Source organism: Embiotoca jacksoni, unplaced genomic scaffold (genome assembly GCF_022577435.1).
Source record: "Embiotoca jacksoni isolate LCO1_2020_lvr unplaced genomic scaffold, fEmbJac1.0.p SCAF_6, whole genome shotgun sequence".
In the NCBI taxonomy this organism is placed as follows: domain Eukaryota; kingdom Metazoa; phylum Chordata; class Actinopteri; family Embiotocidae; genus Embiotoca; species Embiotoca jacksoni.
In genome coordinates this window covers 1646524-1666618 of record NW_027185414.1, presented here as the reverse complement: position 1 = coordinate 1666618, position 20095 = coordinate 1646524, and positions in this window count along the sequence as shown.

Here is a 20095-nt window from a genome sequence, read left to right as displayed (position 1 = left end):
AACCTTAAGGCTAATTATGAATTAGTTTGTGTTCCATTCATGAAAGAGATCATTTAAAAGCAGAACCGAAAAATGAAAATGACAAAGTGGAGACAGTGTGGGCTCTGACTGGAAGGATGGTCAAAATGTGATTCAAGTCCAAAGAGAAATTAAGGTTGGTGAGGAAACCTCATAGAGTTGCCTCAACCAAGATCTTTCAAGACAAAAAAGATTTTTGACACAGGATGCCAGAAAACCTCCCCAAAGCTCTCCATGGTAAAGGTTCAGCTGGTGAGATCACAGCTGGAGTTACGACTTCCGGAAGCTGATGGATGCTGTAAAAGTCTCGAGTTTGTCCCGAATCTGAAAATGCTGAAAAATTCCCACAAAAATTCTACAGATGCCATATCTGTCCATCCACTCAGTAGGCATCAGTATAAGAGTTTACAGTGTAGAAACATATAATATGATGTCTACGCTGAGATCTGACATCTATAATTGACTGTATTGGAAAACCTGCCATATACACTCTTCCCTCGTCATCATCCAGTGAGGATGGATGGACTTTGGACTTTGAGTGACCTGATACTGTTACAACTTCTTGTTGCATCGTTGATGCTGGTGTGCACATGTGAAGCCATACAGGGAGAACTGAGAACTCCCTTTAGAGCAGACCTGGGCATTTTACGGCCCGCGGGCCACATCCGGCCCTTTGACTGTCCCTGACCGGCCCGCGTGAGGTCAATGGTAAATTAGGAATCACACATAAATAAGTGTACATCATGCATGTGTAACCCAGTTCAGTACCCCAATTTACAGATGTTCCCTAAACGTCTCACCATGCGAGCTCGTGGTCTGAACGTCTTGGAGCAGAGCCCGAAGCCCCCCCTCCCACTCTGAATCACGCACTGACCTACCGGTGACCCTGCAGCTGAGACAGGTGGATTAGGCAGACAAGGTTTGGAGCAAAGTACGACATTTTGAGATTCCCAAGAGATATCGAGTGCTTGTTAACCAAGTTGTGTCCGATAATTGTCATTCATTTACATTGAGGAACATAAAGTAAAAACCAGTCAGGATGACAACGTTTTGTATGATGTGACTTAATTATTAACTAACGGTCATTGTTAGGAGCTGTTTTAGCGTGTGTGTGTGTGTGTGTGTGTGTGTGTGTGTGTGTGTGTGTGTGTAATTTTTTTTTAAAGTTATTGTATATGTTGTAAAAGTATGTTGATTGCCAAGTGTTTGAAATTGAGGCAAAATGAGACCTATCAGTGGGCGGTAGGAACAAAATCCGAGGAATTTATTTGCACTTTGTTTTCTGAGATCTGAGTTTTTTGGGATTCAAACAAACAACCGCAAATACCCAACCCTTCTCTCACTGAACAAAAACAAATAACTGAAAAACAGCAAATGAGGTAATTACACGACAAACAAAATATCAATAGCACTTATTACATTTTTGTTTAGTTAATTTAATGCTGGTCTTTGAAATACTGCAAAAACATGCTCATTTTCAAAATCTTTTTCGTGAATGTTGATCGTGATATAATGTTGACGTTTTTAAAATGCTTGCACCACATTTGAATAGACTAATTGCAACATCTACTACTACCAGTAGCAGCTAATAAAAAAACATACAATTTACTGCTTTTTATAAAGAGATACAATTAATATTGAGCAGAATTGAGTTCAGCCTGTTGGCCCTCCACAACAGTCCCAGTTTCTCATGAGGCCCCTTGGGAAAATGAATTGCCCACCCCTGCTTTAGAGCCATCACTGCGTATATCAGAACACAGACTATGCTTATGTAGACTTTTCCTATAATTAAATGATTGATGCTCCTTATGTTTGAGCCCATAAACTTAGCATGCATCCACGGGTATAAGATAGTACTCGCTTTAAGCCTCATACACTCTTTGGTGTGAGAACTGATTGCCCCTCTACAGATGCACTCGTGATTGTGCCACAATGAATCTCTGAGCTCTCTGTGCTTTTGAGCCTTTAGTGCAGAAATTCCCACACATATATTTAGTGCACTTCTAATCTATAAAGATTACAGGCAATATAGCTTAATCTGCTTCATATAAGCGACCTGCTCTAACTCCAGCTCATAGTTTATCATTTATTCATAATGCTTATCATCTATTTAAAACCATTTGCTTATCTATTCATTTCTTTTTCAGAAACTAGATGTTTTCATTTAAAGCTCAACTACAGTATGTTATTCATATCTGGTTGAATGTGTGCTTGACATCACGTTTGTGTAAAGGATCAAAGAGAGGCCATATGATGAAAACGGTATAAGGAGATGTTTTTGCTCTCTTTTTTCACGCAAGATTTATGTTCAGTGTATTGCGACATGTTATAAGAGTTACTCCGCGGTTAAAACTCTCAGATTATGGAACACTGACCAATAGAAATGAGTTTTTAATTTCACCATACCAGTTGTGTTAGTGTGTTCTTCTGAGATAGCAATATATGGCTAGATATACGGTGTTTCATGTGTTCTTTAAATCCTGAGAGACTGCTGAGAAGGACCCATCAAGCAGGAAGAGAAGCTGTAGTTCATACAAGGAGGATTTCTACTGTTCTGTCCATGTATTCTTTGCCTTCTTTTATACTTTCATATCACATCTTGTTTTAGTTTAGATTACGTAAATAGAATGTAAGACTAGAAGTACATGATGAACAGCCAAAATGTGTTCATCGTGTTGAAAAAAAAGAGCATTAGAGAAGCCGTGGGCAGTTTTATGTGGAAGCACAGACACTGATGAGGCTGCCAGAATTAGAGAAACTAAACCAGCTCCTGGTCACACCTCAGTGGACTTTGAAGTTCTCCCAAGTGAATGCTGAGTGTGCGGTCTGCACTTCAATTCAAAAACTGCCCTTTTTCCAGGTCATTGGCCCTGACAAAGAGCTGCAGATCACTCATGATGGTGGAAATGAGGCGAAGAAATGATATGTCTTCTACTGCATGCTGGTAGGGGGCGCCCACGACCTGTAACTCACCCATGCAGAGGTGAGTCTGAGGCAGATGGAGCAGTGATGATACATTCTTATATGTATGTAGATATGTCCGACATCTGAGCTGTTCAGAAAGACTTCAGACAGGCAGACAGTTTATACTGTCTTAAGCAAGCATGAGGACGACTTCAGGTGGCTTCAGTTTCTTAAGAACTGATGTTACTAATAAATTAATGACATGCTTCTTTTTTTTTTTTTTTTTTTTTTTTTTTTTTTTTTTTTTTTTACAGTAAATGCTCCAAAATCCTTGATAGAAAATGTGTTAAAGACTCAAAAATATATCTCTCGTCAGGCTTGAAATCTTACAAAACAACTTTCATTATATTTTGGGGAGATTTATGTTCAGTTTCCAGCAAAAAAAACAACAACAAAAGCTGCTGCTACAGGTCATTCATTATCTGCTGAGATTCAGTGGATAGTCTATTGGTTAACTAAACCAAATCTTGACAGCTGGTCTTCATTAGACAGAAAAAGGACAGACTTCTTTTACTTAACACCTACTCCCACATTACCAGCATAGAACTGCACAAAGAAGTTTAATTAAAAATAAGTGGGCCACAATTAATCTGAGGGAAGTATGCTTCATTCAAACTCACAGCAGCTTGAGACTGTAAGCCTGATATACTGTATTTGTGTGTGTGTGTGTGTGTGTGTGTGTGTGTGTGTGGTTGCGCGCACTCAGCTGAAACGGTAGTGAAGTGAGTGGGAATGTGTCTTTTCTGCTGTGTCCTTCTCAAAGTGGTACCCTATTAATTAAATGTTTAAATGGTGTGGTTCAGTGTTAGCAGCACTCGTAGCAAGCTGCTGTATGACATATTGAAAAGTCCTTCCCATTGTTGTGGTTTATTCATAGAGAAGCAGCACAGACACTGAGGATGGGTGATGTACAGAGCATTCAGAAATTATTCAGACTACTTTTTTTTTCAGAAGTTATGTTGCAGCCTTATGACAAAATCGTTTAAATACACTTTGTACACTCATCAATCTATACTCGACACCTCATTATGACAATGTGAAAACAGAATTTTAAAACATTTTGTAACTTTATCAAAAAAAGTTAAAACTGAAATAACATTGCTTGAAATGTTGCACAGGTGCCTCGGTTTTCTCCTGACCATCTTTGAAATGTTTTTACTCCTAGGAATTTGATTGACTCATAGTTTGGAAAAGCACACACCTGTGAATATATGGTCTCACAGCTGATAAAAAACCAAGCCAAGGGGTTGAAAAAACTACCTGCACACCCCAGAGACAGGATTTTGTAAAGGCACAGATATTGGGGAAGGTTGCGAAAAAATGTCTGCATCATTGAAAGTTCCCAAGAGTGCAGCGGCCTCCGTGAATCTGAAATGGTCGAATTTTGAAACAACCACAGGCCTGTACTGCAAAACAGGATTGAGGGGTAATGAGGTAACTTCAGGTTCAAGTTTGGGTTTTCAGGGTTTGTCTGAGGGGCAGTGGTCCACTTCTTACTGGAATACATCGCCGTGATAACTTCACTCCAAACCAAAGCTGCACTGGAGCAGGTTCAATTTGAGATTAAGGATTAAAATGTATCAAACCGCTGCCAACTGACCAATCAATTCTCTTAGAAAATAGCTCCACCGAATCCTCAATGATTGGCGATGTCAAGTATGCAGACAGTGAGAGGATTTCTTGAAAGAGAAATAATGTTCAGAGACTCTTTGGCTTTCCCTGACGATTTCTTATATGAAATATAGATTCCGTTTCATTGCGCTTTTGTATACTGATATGATCCTACCACAGAGACCGATTGAAGTGTTGAAGCCTTGTACTTGTTATTTTAGATATGAAAGTAAACTTTAACGCTTTGAATCATATTTTTGGAGTTATTTTTCTTATTTGCTCAACGGCCCGTTTGACACCACCTGGCAGGAAAAAAAATTAGGCTAAATTTGTCACACAGATCATAATAATACATCTAAGATACACTTAATAGAATATAAATATAAATATATTATAGTCAGATATACTTGTTCTCAAATTATGCAGCAGTGACATTACAAACCTTTTAACTTGTACATTCACACTGAAAACTGTCAGTGTAATTGTTGTTGTTGTAAATTGTCCTTGTACTTTTGGCGCCCACATTTTTGGAGAAAATTTACGTCAAACAGTGTAGTTACTTTTTACTACAGTTGATGCTCACAGTGTTTGTTGCCGCAAGTTTTATGCGTGTAAAGGCTGAAACACGAACAATCTGTCGAGACATCCAGAAAGTTTGTCACATACAGGCGGAGAGATGAAAGTTTCCGGCAAGCTCAAAGTTTATGTGTCAAGTGCTCCAATGTGAAAGCAGCCTGCAGCCACACCCAGTCAACTAAATTACCGTAACTTTTAATTGTTGACCCATGTTTGTTAACCAGCTGATCGTTATGAGTCTGTGTTCATTAATTCAATCTGAAATGGTCAGAGCATCATCTGAACTGTTGATCAGAAACTCACTGTTTCAGTTTTACATCACTCAGAGAAGGGGTGGATCATTACTGATGAGGGGGCTGCAGGTTAACTGTGGCACAGAAAAAAACATAGCCAAAGAAAAGTCCTGTTTAAAATAATGCTGCTGCAGTTTGCCCCTCAAGAATGTTAATTTATATACGATACTGTACATGTTGTGGTGTTTTTTTCTCTCTCTTAAAACAAATTAAAAAAGAACCCATCAGAGGATCACTATTGGATCAATAAGCATTACAAGTATCATTCAAATCTTAACAATATAAATCCCTGTTCCTTACTTACTGTATATACAGGAAACTCACAAATCAATTTGAATGATTTAAGTAATTTTGTCATATCCTTATGATATGTCTTTATTTCTCGTACCAAATTATAGAGTGGCATCAACAGAGTATCAATAAGTATCGGTAGCGATAACCCACCCCTACTCCCACCCACCCGAGCCGATTGTGAAGTCTTGGTCAATCCACAACAAAAAAAAAACAAGAAAAAAAACCCATTACAGACTAAAGTAAATCAATCACGAAGCGGTTCAACAAATACCTTTATGTCTTAAAAAAACAGACCTGATATACTCATAAATCTTGGAACAAGGACAGTGGAGGGTCTTGGACCACCTTTTGTGCTGAAATGCTGCCTTCATCTTGTTTAAGGAGATCTGTTTATGAAGAAGCACAGATCTTGTACAGACCCGTCGCGTGCGTTCAGTTCTCTGCAGTGGAGCGCAATGGCATGATTATGGGTGAAATAATTCCACTAACATGGCTTAGATATCACAGAGCAATTAATTACCTACCATTTAGGTTTGTAGGACAGAAGCAGAGTAATCAGGTTACAGTTTACAAATCCTGTTGCGAACACAGGTCAGTTTGAACAAATTGTGGAATGTTAAGTGCGACTTTGGTTTTCACAGCAGGATAAAAACCAGACTGGACTGAGGACAGTGCTCAGGGAGCATTTGGAGACGTGTCTCCAAATGACAGACATGACGTAATGTGACATGTGACATTAGGTGCATTAGAGATAAATTCTGATAAATTTCTACAGTGTCCAAGATTTGATTTTATTCCTGTCTGGAAAACACTGCGTCTCACAGTCAAAGGCGCACCCTAAAGGTCATCTGATAAAGAGACTGACGACTGACGGGATAGACCTGAATTAACCCTCATTATAAAATGCCTTTGATGGCACAGTGGAAAAGGACAGTAGTTAAATCATGTTTATAAAGGCATGGCTCTATTTTCAGGTCATCATGTACATAACTAATCTTTGAATCGAACAAGGTTGTAATGCAAGTTTATTGAAGTGATACTTCACCCAAAAACAACCAAATTCATATAATTTTTTCCCCCATTTATACTCAAGTGCCTAAATAAAAGGTTTACATTGCATGCCTTCCCTAAAAAAAAAAAAGAAAAAAAAAAGTGGAAACAATTTCTCACAAAATATTGTTGATCTGGCAACACACAGACCAACAGATTTACAGTGTGGTAAATATGTTGTGTATGTACATCATCCAAGTCTCAGTTGTCCAGTTGTACGCTTTGCTCTTCCCAAACATGTTTCTTTGCCATAATATTGCTTTAGAGCCCATTTTCTTTCCCGTGGTTAGTCGTCCCTTATCAACACTCAGACATTGCAACAAAATTTGGAGTCAAATTTCTTCATTAAGGAATTACAGTGAAAACTTTTTCCTTGAGGCTCACCATGCAATACTGGTAAGACTACTTGACTAAAAAAAGGTTTTAGTTGAAGTGAGCCTTTTAAGTGACATGCAACACTTTACCATCTTGACAGCGACTGTTTACATGATTTCATTGTATGGAGAAACATATATTTAAATTGGACACTGGAATGATTATGAACATGATTGATTTTAAGAGCACATTTACTTATCAATGACTCTCTCCAATATTTTCTATCACTGTACACACCATCTTTATTGTAGTTTCATCAAAGAGGCAATTTGTTTTCTCATATTCTTTGAATATTTGGTCTCCATCTGACTTTGAATTCAGGTTGCTTTCAGACCAGCTGCTTTGACGGTCCGACAAAACAACTGCATGACATTCATACAGGGCACCTTCATGGTATATAACAGAAACATTCAGGCTCATGTGTCCACCGCACCTGCAGTACTGAAGTAACCACTTAAACAAGGTGACATTTGAATGCAGGGTTTGACTGATATATCAGCATTTCAGGAAAAATCAGATCGTCAGGGACCAAGCAAAAGGCCACAGAGAAAAAGATGTTAAAAGAAAAATTATTACAGTATTTTTAATTAATTAGAAATAGGCTAACAGATGAAAAAAAGTGTCAGCAAATCCAAATATTTGGATTTGGAAACCCAAAACACAACAAAACAAAACAAAAACTACAGTAGCACAAAAAAAGGTTTTACTCAAAATGAGCTCACCTGAATAACAGTCAATGCATAGACCTGACCGGACAAATGATACACACAATGGGGAATGTATTCATAAGCCAAAACAAATAACTGTTAAAATAACAATACTTATTAATAAGCATTAAACTTTCAACATAATTACAAAGCACAGAAAAAAAACCAAAACTTTTTTTGGGGGGGGGGGATTTCTAGCAGTATCTCCATTCTTTCATTTCACTGTTGGCGTCTTTCTTTTCCTTCCTGCCATGTTTCAGAGGCCCGACTTTCAGTTGCTTTGTTAGTAGCTCAGTTAGAACACAAGAGGTACATTTTAAATTCAAATTTAATAATCATAAAACAATGTTGACTAAAAGGTTTGGACCCAAATTATCATATCATTTGAAAACAAAAGGATGTGTTTTGTGTTGTTTATTTGGAAGTGTCTGATTGTGCGATGTGACTAACTACAAAAAAATACAAATGCTGGTGGGGCCACCACATAGATATAAGTATATCCATGTCTTTCCTCACTGGCTTGCTGACCCTTTTGTGGAGAATGTTTCATTTGATCACTTTATCACAAGATGTCGTTTTTTTTTGATTATGTGATTTAGGTTTAGATATTGAACATTGGTGTAAAACATTGTCAATCAGTCACTTAAATTAACACATATTTGACCTAAGTTGAAGGATAGCTTAAATATGCAAGTTTTATGTCAGTGGGTCCTTCAATCAGCTGTTTTTTTTTTTTTCAGATTTAAGTATTATTGTTGAGTCAGACCTAGATGAAAACCCATTGGATGAACTTTATAGTGTCCACTCTGATAAAGACCATCCCTCTGTAGACACACACAGCCTTGTGTTGCACAATTCGGTTGACAAGATGAATAGCAGAGCTACACTGGCTATGAATTAAACAACTCATTTTAAAGAAATACAAGGCTGCAATTTCTTACTATGGCACTCTGTAGTGAAGGCCTGAATACGTGGAATGTTTTCACAATTCATTAAATACCGTCTGAATGATCTTCTATGTCTGCACAGTCCTTCAGGATTAAATACGTTTCAGCTGAGCAAATTTAAATTAGACAGCACTAAAACAGAAAAGATAACTTAACAACGGGTCTTAACATACCAAATATAAACCAACATTAAAATCCCTGGAGGCACAAATAAACTTATGACACTTTAATTGCCTCCTTGTAATTGTACACTTAGCCGGTCTTTCATTCCCATGATTCTCATTCTCTCTCTCCACACTAATAAGCATATATCCACCTTTAAAGGGGAGAGCTGCACATACAGCAGCTAACAAACAATGGTACATTCACTCAACCACAATTTTCAGGTACTATCACCATTTGATGCTACTTCATATGTTTTAAATACAACCAGTGGTTTCCAACATGTGAGGCTTTTGATATCTTACAAAACTCAGTGTATGGCCACATTTCAGATGTCTTTAAGTGGTTATCAGCCCCATCAAATAGTGCTTTTTCTTCTAAACTTCTCACATGGTTTTATTTCATTTCAAATGATCTAATATCTCCCCAAAAATCTAAGATTTGAGGAAAAAGTCCAAAACCGTGAAATAGATGTGTATCAGAATTTTGTTTGTTTGTTCTTCCTCTCCATGTAATCGTCTGACGACCCCTCAGATTTATCTCTCTATGTAAATAAAACTTGATTAAAAAGTGGTTCAAACAAGCTGCCCCTCCAGCAGCTACATGTCATATATAATGATATATCAGTCCAAGAGACCAAACCACTACTTTTACTTTCATATTTTTAATTATGTTTTGCTGCTAAAGCTTATGCACTTTTATTTAAGCAGGATTTTTACTCATAATGGAGTATTTTTACATTACTGTAGTGGTACATTGACATAAATAAAGCATGTGAATTCTTCTTCCAGCACTGCTACCAAACACATACAATCCACAAAACCTCTTGCACGTGTTTAGAATGAGCTGAAATACACTTGGACAAAAGGGACCATACTTGGTTTGGGATGTTGTTTGGTTTTTATAGCTTTATTAAGTATAAATTGCATTAGCTGTGCTGTATTAGTTACTAGCTCTTACAATAGTAACATAGGCCTAAAATAGTGTGTAATAAATGAACAAATTTAAACTATTATTGTTTATTTTTGTGATCATTTAAAACCAGATAATATCGTCATCCTAAAATGTGTTGCATTTAAAACTTGCATTAGCACACATCAACAACTGGAAAGACACAGATATTGTAAAGAAATATGCAAGCAGACAAAATAATCTATGGGTGCTGAAACTACCGACAGCTCAGCGCTGTATGTAGTCCGATGTAGGGTATATGCTTCACGACCTTTTCATGACCGACCTGAAAGAAAAGTCGTCCATAAGGTGCCTGAGTTACTGTGCTTTTTTTTTTTTTTTTTTTTTTTTTTTTTTTTTTTTTTTTTTTTAAATAAAACAAGCTCAACTCAGAGCTAAACACAGCAACAATTAATTATGGCTAGCGAAATATTACTAAATCAAAAGCTTCAGCACAAACCTTTGCCAAGTTCCCAAGAGTTATGTATTTTTACTTCTCCTTTTGACATGATTCTAAAAGCTATTCAAACTTAACACACCTTTGTCCCCTCTCTCCTCCACTGGGCCTGCCCTGTTCTCCGGTTGTAGGCCTCTGAGTTCACCCAACATCACGCTTTGACAGTAGCACTTGAAAAGAAGGACAACATGTCTATCAAAAGCTGTGGCAGATATGATATACCACCGTTCATTATATTCTTCCAACAGCGACATTAGCTGAGCTAATGCAAGCAATCAGGGAGTTAAAAAAAAACAAAAAAAAAAAAAACGTTTTAAAACGGGATGTAAGCTCAAACAGCAAACCAGCCAAGGCAAATCAGGTACGAGTCAAAAGTTTGGACACTCTTACCCATTTAAAGGAATAGGAAGGTGTCCAGACTTTGGACTGTAAATTTGTCCAACAAGCAATGACAAAACTATTTCTTTGACTGAACTAATACTCCATTTTTCCTCACAGCTTTCCAGAAGATGATCAGTAAGCAAATAATAAGAGGATAGGAGGGACTGTTTTCAGGGTGTCACAAGAGGCAGGGTAAAATATTTGAAAATGTTTGAAGATTACTAATAATATTTCATTTCACATGATGATCACGAACCACATCTGGTTTTCTGTGCAACATGAAAAGATGACACAGAAGTACATTTTTTTTATCTTTGCTGTTTCATAAAATGTCTTTCCAGTGCTTATTGAGACTCATAATCACTATTTTGATAGTGGGCACATACTCTCCACGGTGTGTGGTGTTCACTAATGGACAGAGAACTGAGAACAGCACCAGAGTCATCATGCTTATCTAACTGCTGAAGAACAGAAGAGGAGGGTGTTGCTGTAGAGGGATACTGTTTCAGGAGCTGTCATCGCTGGTCCAAGACAGAAGACTGCTGAGGGACTGGAACAGATGGGCTTGTTCCAACATAATGGTGGGAACATTTTTCCTTGAAGGCTCATAAACCTTTAAAACATACTCCCTAAAGATCCTTTTTTTTATTTTTCATTTTTGATATTTCTACGAACACGCGTGTTGGAAATGTTCCACAGCGCTCCTCTCAAATGTCTCCCAAAACGGCAAGCTTTCTCCTTCAAGAAAATGATGAAGCCATCCTTGAGAAAATGAAAATATTGTGAAAGAGAAGCAGGCCATAATAAAGACAGGTATATTTGGATTTTTTTTTTTTTTTTTCCCCCTGCAACTATTCAAATTGTGATTTTTAAGTTGCCAACTGTAGTTGAACGGTTTCCTTTTTTGGGGGTGAGCATACAAGGTATGTAATTTGATTTCATTCCCAAGGTTCTTTCTTTTTGTTAGTGTAATAGGTTGAAAACGCTGTAGCAAAGTTTTTTTTTATTATGAAACAGAAACCCCTCTTGTTTTTTGGAAATACCACTGAAGAAACTACGCTAACCGAGTGTACTTGAACGCATCGTGAAGTTTCTCTTGAAGCCCAATGTAGCGCGAGTCAGAATAAAATGGCGCTGGCTTGATGAAGACGTTACCTCATCGTATGTTTCTTCATTGATCCACAGTGAACCACAGATCCACAGTGCTGTTCAGCCTGTGTATCACATGTTACCGGTCCAGATACCCCTAGGTCTGGCCCCAGTTACATTAGCATAAGATACATTTTATTTTCTTACCATCCTCATTGTTTTCCAGTAAAAAAAAACAACACTCTGCCATATTTATGTATGATTTTTTTAGATTTCAACATTCTTACTTGGATGTAACTTGTCCTCTTTCCTCTTGCAAAGAGCCCAAGTATGTAGTAAGAGATCCAAACAGTGACTGCTGAAAAAGATGTTCAATCTGAGCACCACAAACTTCATGTAACTGGATTCGCTCAATAGATATAACAAAGCTCTCTGTTTTGTATGCAGAAGTAGCAGGGGTCAATTACAATGAGATGCTTTTGAAATGATAACTCATGCGTTGGAATTATTATCACCAATTATTTTTTTTAATCACTGCAGTAATTATACTGGCATAAAACACACATTTGATGTCTTATTTGTTATGAAACTCAGAAGCTCTGAGTCTCTAGAGTTCATCAATCTTTTTTCTACAGCAAAAGAAAAATTAGTATCTAATGGCTATAGTAGCCGGTACTACACAGGCCAGAAACACGGGATGATTTTCTCTCTCCTGAGTCTCTCAGCCTGTCGATTCCACTACAGCAAATGGCGATAAGCTGTCAGGTAATATTATCACACTTTTAACCAACCTGTTGCCAAGGCCGTGTAGGCTGGATAATCTGTATTTAGGATACAACTAATGGCTTGTCTGAATGTTAGATAACACATGGCATTAATTGATTTTTAACACAATCCACATCTCTGTATTATGAAACCCATACCAGCCTTTATTTATTTTTTCTGGGGATTCTAACCAAAGGTGATGGTGAACTACCATCAGTTAGAGTAGTTGAAAGCCACACTTGATACAAGTACAGATATCTCACCAGAAAACATCTTTGCTAAAAGTTAAAGTCACCTGTTAGTTAGAGTTACCTATTTTACCAAATCCATAACTCGCCAGCTAAGACAACTGATTCACTAAACTGGCTTGCTTGCTGTCTGTATAAGCAGCCTCTCACATTTCTTCTGATCAATGAATTGGAGTAAAAAGACATATTTTCTTGAGGAAATGTACTGGAGTAAATATTTAAGTTGACAGTAATATAAAAACTCAAGTAAAGAAAAAGATACTCCAAATAGGACTTAAGTATATTATTTCTTTGTTACATTACACCTCTGCCGACCACAGGGCCCACCAACCTCAATACGTCGCCAAGGTCACAATAACATTTCATAAATGTTTAGTTTTCTTTGTCTTAATGCTACCAGGATTTCTTTTTTAAATGTGCCCAAGCCAAATGAACACAAAAACAGCTCCTCTTAGGAGGAATTAACATTTCCCTGCAAGCCTTCTTCATTGGCAGCTTTTTAGAATAAAGAAGCCAAATTAGCAAGCAGGCTCGACCAAAATGCTTGCATGGGCCCCACTGTGAACAGTCGAGCCATTTCTGAACAATCAGCTGACTTTAAACCCACCGAACATTCATGGGACAATTAAAGACTCAGAAAACCAAGCAGTTCTCACAGCACAAGATACTTTTTGGAACAGTCACTTCTTGCTCAGATAACATGGGGTATCAGGCTGTGCCACAAACTTGAGGAATCCATGCAGCTCAAGTGAAGGCTGACACTGAAGCAGAAGAGAGGCATGCAAAATAGTAAGACACTGGTGTGCTCTGGTGGCAGCAGTTTTGGTTATTAGCCAATTATTAATGGATATCAAGGATAAGTATTAATATTCATAAACTCATTGACAATGATAAAAACAAAATATGGGGTACCAACCTGGTGTCAGGAACCAATAACCAAACTGTTTGTAATGATTCAGATGTTTAAAAAAAAATAATTGCTCAGGCTGGCTTCCTCAGGTACCATTTATTTGAGGGTATTGTCTCTGTTTATGCAACAGTCCAACAAGATTGGCTCATAAATCTACATTAACCATACTTACAACAGTTAACGATTAGCCTATTACTGTGTAAGTATCGGCTCCAAGATATCAAAAACAATGTGACGAAATCAGTACTGAAACGGTAAAATAATGAATACTCAGTATTCATAACACACTGACCATGTAATCAAAGACAAATATTACCTCTATTTACTGCACCCTAATTAATGTAAATAAATTAATGTGAATGTATTAGGGACTTTAAGAACACAATAGTCAAACTTAGTTCCATGCTAAGCCAGGCATATCTGCTGAGTAAATCACCGCTATGATAACAAATAACGTACACTGTGTTGATTCATGCATAATGAAAGACATTCGGGAACGCTGTGTAGCTGAACATTTGACCTCATTGTAAAGGAGGCAATAACAGAGGCGTTTCTGTAAGGCATCGTTTAAGTACGTCTGAATTTTGTGTAGAATTTAATTAGTGAGTTCAAACACCATTTCTTAATAAGTCCGAGAACAACCACTAATTTCAATAAATGACAATCCATTTTCTCAGCTCTCTTTTTTATCTCATGTAATAGAAATGTACCTATTCAAGAAATGTACCTCCCCAAGCTTATGAATACCTTCCAGCAAAACTCCACTTTAGACCCCCCTTTGTTTTGTAAATTCAATCAGTTTTATCAATTTAAACATTCTTATCCTAAGGCTATGCACCCAGAAACACAAGGCTTTGCTAGGTAGTGTCATTAAAAGACAAGAGCTGGGGGTCCTTGATTAAAGAAGGAATCACAAACCGATGATATCCTCACACAGACTGGGAAAAGTGGGCTTTCAGCTGTCATGCAGTTCAACGCCAGAAGGATTTATCAAATATATAGAAACAATCAGACATGCTCTGTTTTATGTTGTGTCTGTGTCCGTTTGCTGTGTAACTATCTCATCTGAGATGTACAGAGACTATCGAAAAGATCAGTATTGGGGCCAGCCATATTTTGATGAATTGGTAATGACTGAACGATGAAGCTGTTTTCTGTAACCATGGGATTCATGTGTCCATCCAGTTGAGGACCTTGCTTAACAACACGAAAGAGATAGCCAAGACAAATTTGCCAAGGTCAGGAACAATTAGAATAATTACACTAATAAAGAAAACAACAATAACAACAAAAAAAGAAACAGCAACATTGCTAAGAACCAAGAATAGTAAGGTTTGTGCAAAATCCAACACATATATAATGTACAGTAAATTAGTTGTCTATAGGAACTATAAACCTCTCAACTCCTCCAGCCTTAGTTTTCTTCTTCTTTGGGGGGTTCAGGTCTGAGCGCCCCTCATATTTTGAGGAGGCTGTTTGTCCTGGTGCTCCCTTTTCATGGCTTGTACCTGAGGATATACTATTACTGTTTCAATGTTGTTCCTGTTTGTAAAATATAGTGGAGTCACATGCAGAAGCTCAAGCCAAAGCCTCACAGTTTCTTAAAAGTTCAGGTCATGCGGCAGAGCAAACAAGGTTATTGTGAAAAAAGGCATTTGTATTTCAGTTTCTCTTTTCTTTTGAAAATTACAGCATGTGGCCAGTTGCCTCGTAAAAAAAAAAAAAATGAACACCTAATATGTTCATTCTTTTCACAGTGACTTTTTATAATCAATTTAAGCCTACCTCATGTTGGGATAATATTATTCTACATGTAAGCCCATTTGATGTTAGCACAGTAGAAAATAACACTCATTAAAAAAAAAATAAAAATGGACTGCTGCTGTCAAAGTATCACAGTTTGGGAAATGTCAGCAGTGCACATGTTAGTTCCTTATTCAGAGCTGAGTCCACAGGTCATTAATATAGCTGCCAGTTTATTCCTGCCAAATCCTAGTTTACACATAATTACCTATGCATGATTAGTACACATGCAACATTCCTACTGTGCAATTTCCATCTACTGCCAGTGGTTGGTGTGTATCATCCAGTTGTTTTTCATGGGGGTGTGATCAGAAGCATGACAGACTGAATTTATTAATTTAGCATCTTACAATCTTGAGCCAGCAACAAACAGAGACATTTAGTTATTTAATCATAAATTCATTATATGAATTTAGATATCTTTTTTTTAAAGTTCATTTAAATGTCAATGTCCTGAAAAGCTGTTCGTTCTCTTCCCCCCCCCCCCTTTTTCTAGAAACAGTTTTCATTATCATTGCTCAGCCATGCTGAAGGTTAGACCTGTCAGCAATTAGTAGGAGTGGCTAAGTGTGATGAAGTTGAAGGCAGGTATGTTTTTTCCAAATAAAGTTGCAGCAGTGGTTATGGTGTTTTTGCGCATTTTGGTCCAATAGTTTTAAGATTTACCCAAAGCCTATACACATTAGGATGCAACAACTTGAACCAATTCCAGTAGCGAGACCCATGTTGTCTCAGTGAATTTGAGTCTGGTAACACCAGGTTACAATTACAGTCCATCTATGTCCATCTATATTTGCAATTTTGCTGACATATATTCCATTACGTGGACCTGTTTCAGTCCGAGTCCATCAAGTTTCTGTCCTTGGAGGTGTTTAGAAATATGTGTCGCTTATATCTTTGGTCCTTGTCCCTTTCATTTTGGTTTGTTTCTCCAGATACAAATAACATAGGATCCATTGGGATGGTAATTTTCGTCATTTTTTAAATCTTCTCATATATATTTCCAGTATCTCTGCAGTATTGGACCAGTCCCAGAAGATTTGTGAATGATTCCCAGTCCACACATTCTCCAACACAAATCTGAGAATGAACCTTTATCAAACATTAAAACTAATATTGAAGTGAAATATTGCAAAGTCTCATTTTTTAAAAATCTATGACTTTTAATACTTTTCTCGCAACTGATAAAGATATCTTCCTCAACTATTATATTTAATTCTGATGACCATTTCTATTTCACGGAGACATTTCTGCCATTCTTTAGATGTTTTATAGTTAAGTATTTTAGCTAAGTCATTTTCTTTGACCACAATTAAATGTTTATCAATAGTTGTTGGGTCTTATTTTCTTTTCCTTCTCTGTCACTTTTAACGTAGGGCCTCTTTTGTAGAAATCAGAACAGATCAATTGGACTTTACTGCTTTTGGAACTGAGTGAAATAATGTATTTCACTGCCCTTTAATAGCAGGTGTATTGGATTCAAGCACTTTGCTGCCCACTGTCTGAATCCACTATCCCACAATAATGGAAGGACATCTATATTGTCCTGGACACTATAGCCACTGGACATGGCTTTTGACAAAGAGTGCTGCCACCAGTCTCTTGCTAACTATTGCCCATACTGTGCCAATTTTAGCGCACCTAACCCATTCAATCCTTTTTTGATTCATTTAATTCGAGAACGATTAGACTATGAGACATATCCCGTTGGCTGAGCTCTGTTCTAACTGGACTCATCCTGGTTGTGTTTAATCCATCTCACCACAGCACTGATTTGGGTTGCCCGATGGTAATATTTGTGGTTTGAAAACGCAGACCTCCCCTCTCCTTTGATGAGCAAAGTATGTTCAGCCCTATTCTGGATGTTTTGTTTTGCTTGGATATGAGTTTCTCCATCAGCGAAAGTAGACATTGGTATCAATATGGTTAAAGACTAAAATAGTCTTGGCACCATTTTCATTTTCACTGTTCCTATTCTACCAAATGTGGAAGGACATCCAATCTTGTTAAATTTTATTTTGATTCAAATGGTTGAATAGAGCATGGTTTAAATTATTACTCCCAGATATCTGAAACCCTGCTGGGAATGCTGAAACAACACTATATCATTTAGTTTTAAGGGCAATGTTTCAGATGTCGTCATTGCCTCTGATTTACTTTCATTAACTTTGTGTCCTGAGTTTAGGCCATGTGTATTTAGACAGGGACTGATGACAGGGGGTTTTCTATAAATAACACTAAATCATCTGCAAATAGGGCTATCTTGTGCTGAATCCTCCTTCAGCCAGGGGCTCAATACTTAGTGCAAACAGAAGTGAGGATAGTGTGTCTCACTGCATTCTTCCTATTTAGAGCTCGAATAATGGTTAGCAATGGTGATAAACTCTGACTCTGGACTTTGGTCCTGATTAAATAGTTTAATCCATCCAATATATAATCTGTCCCAAAATGTATCAGTCCGTAGATACACTCCATCTGTTGTCAAATGCTTTTTCACTGTCTAAGCTGAGAAGGATTGATGGATGTTTGCTAGAAATCTAGTCCTCTCTAAATATTATCAGCGCTTCAACAGGATTTAATGAATCTACTTTGGTCTGACTTCACAAGATATTTTTTTTCGGTTTTCAAGTCTCCACACCAAAGATTGAGGCCTGTACATAGTGCGGAGTATTTTTCCTCTTCATGAATTACTGTTATAATGGCTTAAGACCATGAGCTCAGTGGATCTCTCTTTTCTAGCACATAATTGCGTTTTATATAAGACTGGGGTGAAGTCATTCATAAATGCCTTATACAGTTGTAATAGTCTGTCTGAAACCCATCCACTCCTGCTGACTCTTGTCATTTTTAAGTTTAGGGATGGTTTCTTTAACCTCTGTCTCTGTGACCTGACCGGATCTGCTAACTCTTCATTAGATAATTTGTTCAAATAGGTCCTTGAAAGTCTTGAATTTTCTCAAAGGTCTTGACTTTCATAAAGGTTTGTGTAGTATGCCACTTTTAGTTATGACATTAACTGATTGGTTCTGAGATGTTTAATCTTAGGTACCACCTAATGTGACTGGGCTTTACACATTTGGAAGGCATGTACCACACTTGCTCTATCACCCTTCATAATATGTTCTGCTAGGGAATCCCCTCATTACAGCTAGTGTCCTTAGCTTAGTCAGTCCTTCTGTATCTACTGTCGGTGACAAAAAGTCAGTGGACTCAGAGACATGTCCACATAATGGAATATATGACAGGCAAAACTGAAAATGAAGATGGACATTTTTCTACAAAACTGGACTCCAAATATATATCTGGTGTTCCCAGACCCAAATTCATTGCATGACTCTATGGGTGGGGCCACTCTCCACTGTATCCTGGTGGATGTAGATCTAAGTTTAATTGTGAAACTATTGGAGCAATCGACATTGGCCATGATGTGAGCCAAAACTCTGCCACTGCTGCAACTATATTAAAAAAACAACAACACTTTAATTCAACATTATTGCACTTAACCACCCACACTGGTTGCTGATTGGCCTGCCGATCAGAGTGGCTCAGCAAACGTCAATGTGAACAGAATATCCAGATTATAATCACAGCGAAGAAAACTGAAGCTGTGAGAATTATTTTGACGCAGCCAGGGTACTTATCTACAGGGCGTCTACCTAATTTCCTGTCAAGTATGCAATTGAAAACTGTCTTACCTTTAACAGTAAGAAGAGAAGTAATTTTCTTAAAAAGTTGAAGGAAGTCTTCAGTTGGAGCATATAAATTGAATATAGTCACGTGCATCCTCTATTGAGCCCACTTTCAAAACATTTTAAATCAGCTCTTCATTGTGGTAGTAAACTGATTCATTAAAGGCAAGCTATACCCTCCTCTTTCTATCCTCATGTGGGGCACTTTATACTAGGTCAACTCACTCCCACCCCCACTTGTTTTGGCAATTTTTAATGTTCTTTCTTTCTTAGACGCATTCTTCAACTGGTGTTATTGAGCCTCATTAATTCTCAAGATGAACAAAGAGGTTTTTCTTCTTGATTGGATTATTCATCCCCTTTATATTATAATTAACACAGTTTATGTTATTTGTTTGTTGCTTAGCACCACAACTGGCAGCAAAGAGCCTATTGGTGTAATGTCTGCATCAGTAAAAATAGCTGCTGCCACAATTCAGTTTAGTTCCAGAAGATACTGCTGCAATTTTTCCAAGTATGTGAACATCTAGTCATAATGCATAAGCGTTGCTTGTCCTACCAAAAATGTCTTACGTTTGCTAAATATACGCCAACATCATATCTTTTATAATAATAATTCAATCTGTCTCTGCAGAACTCATATGGGAAGTCACCATTGGTTGGCCAAATACTGCCACGTCCTTTATGCTTTTCAAATTAGTTGAGCCACATAGGTTTTTACCTTGGCTTGCTACTCTTATTTGTAATTGCAATGACTGTGTTCTTGATTAAATAAAGCTATGTTCATCATCAATATCTCAAAGTG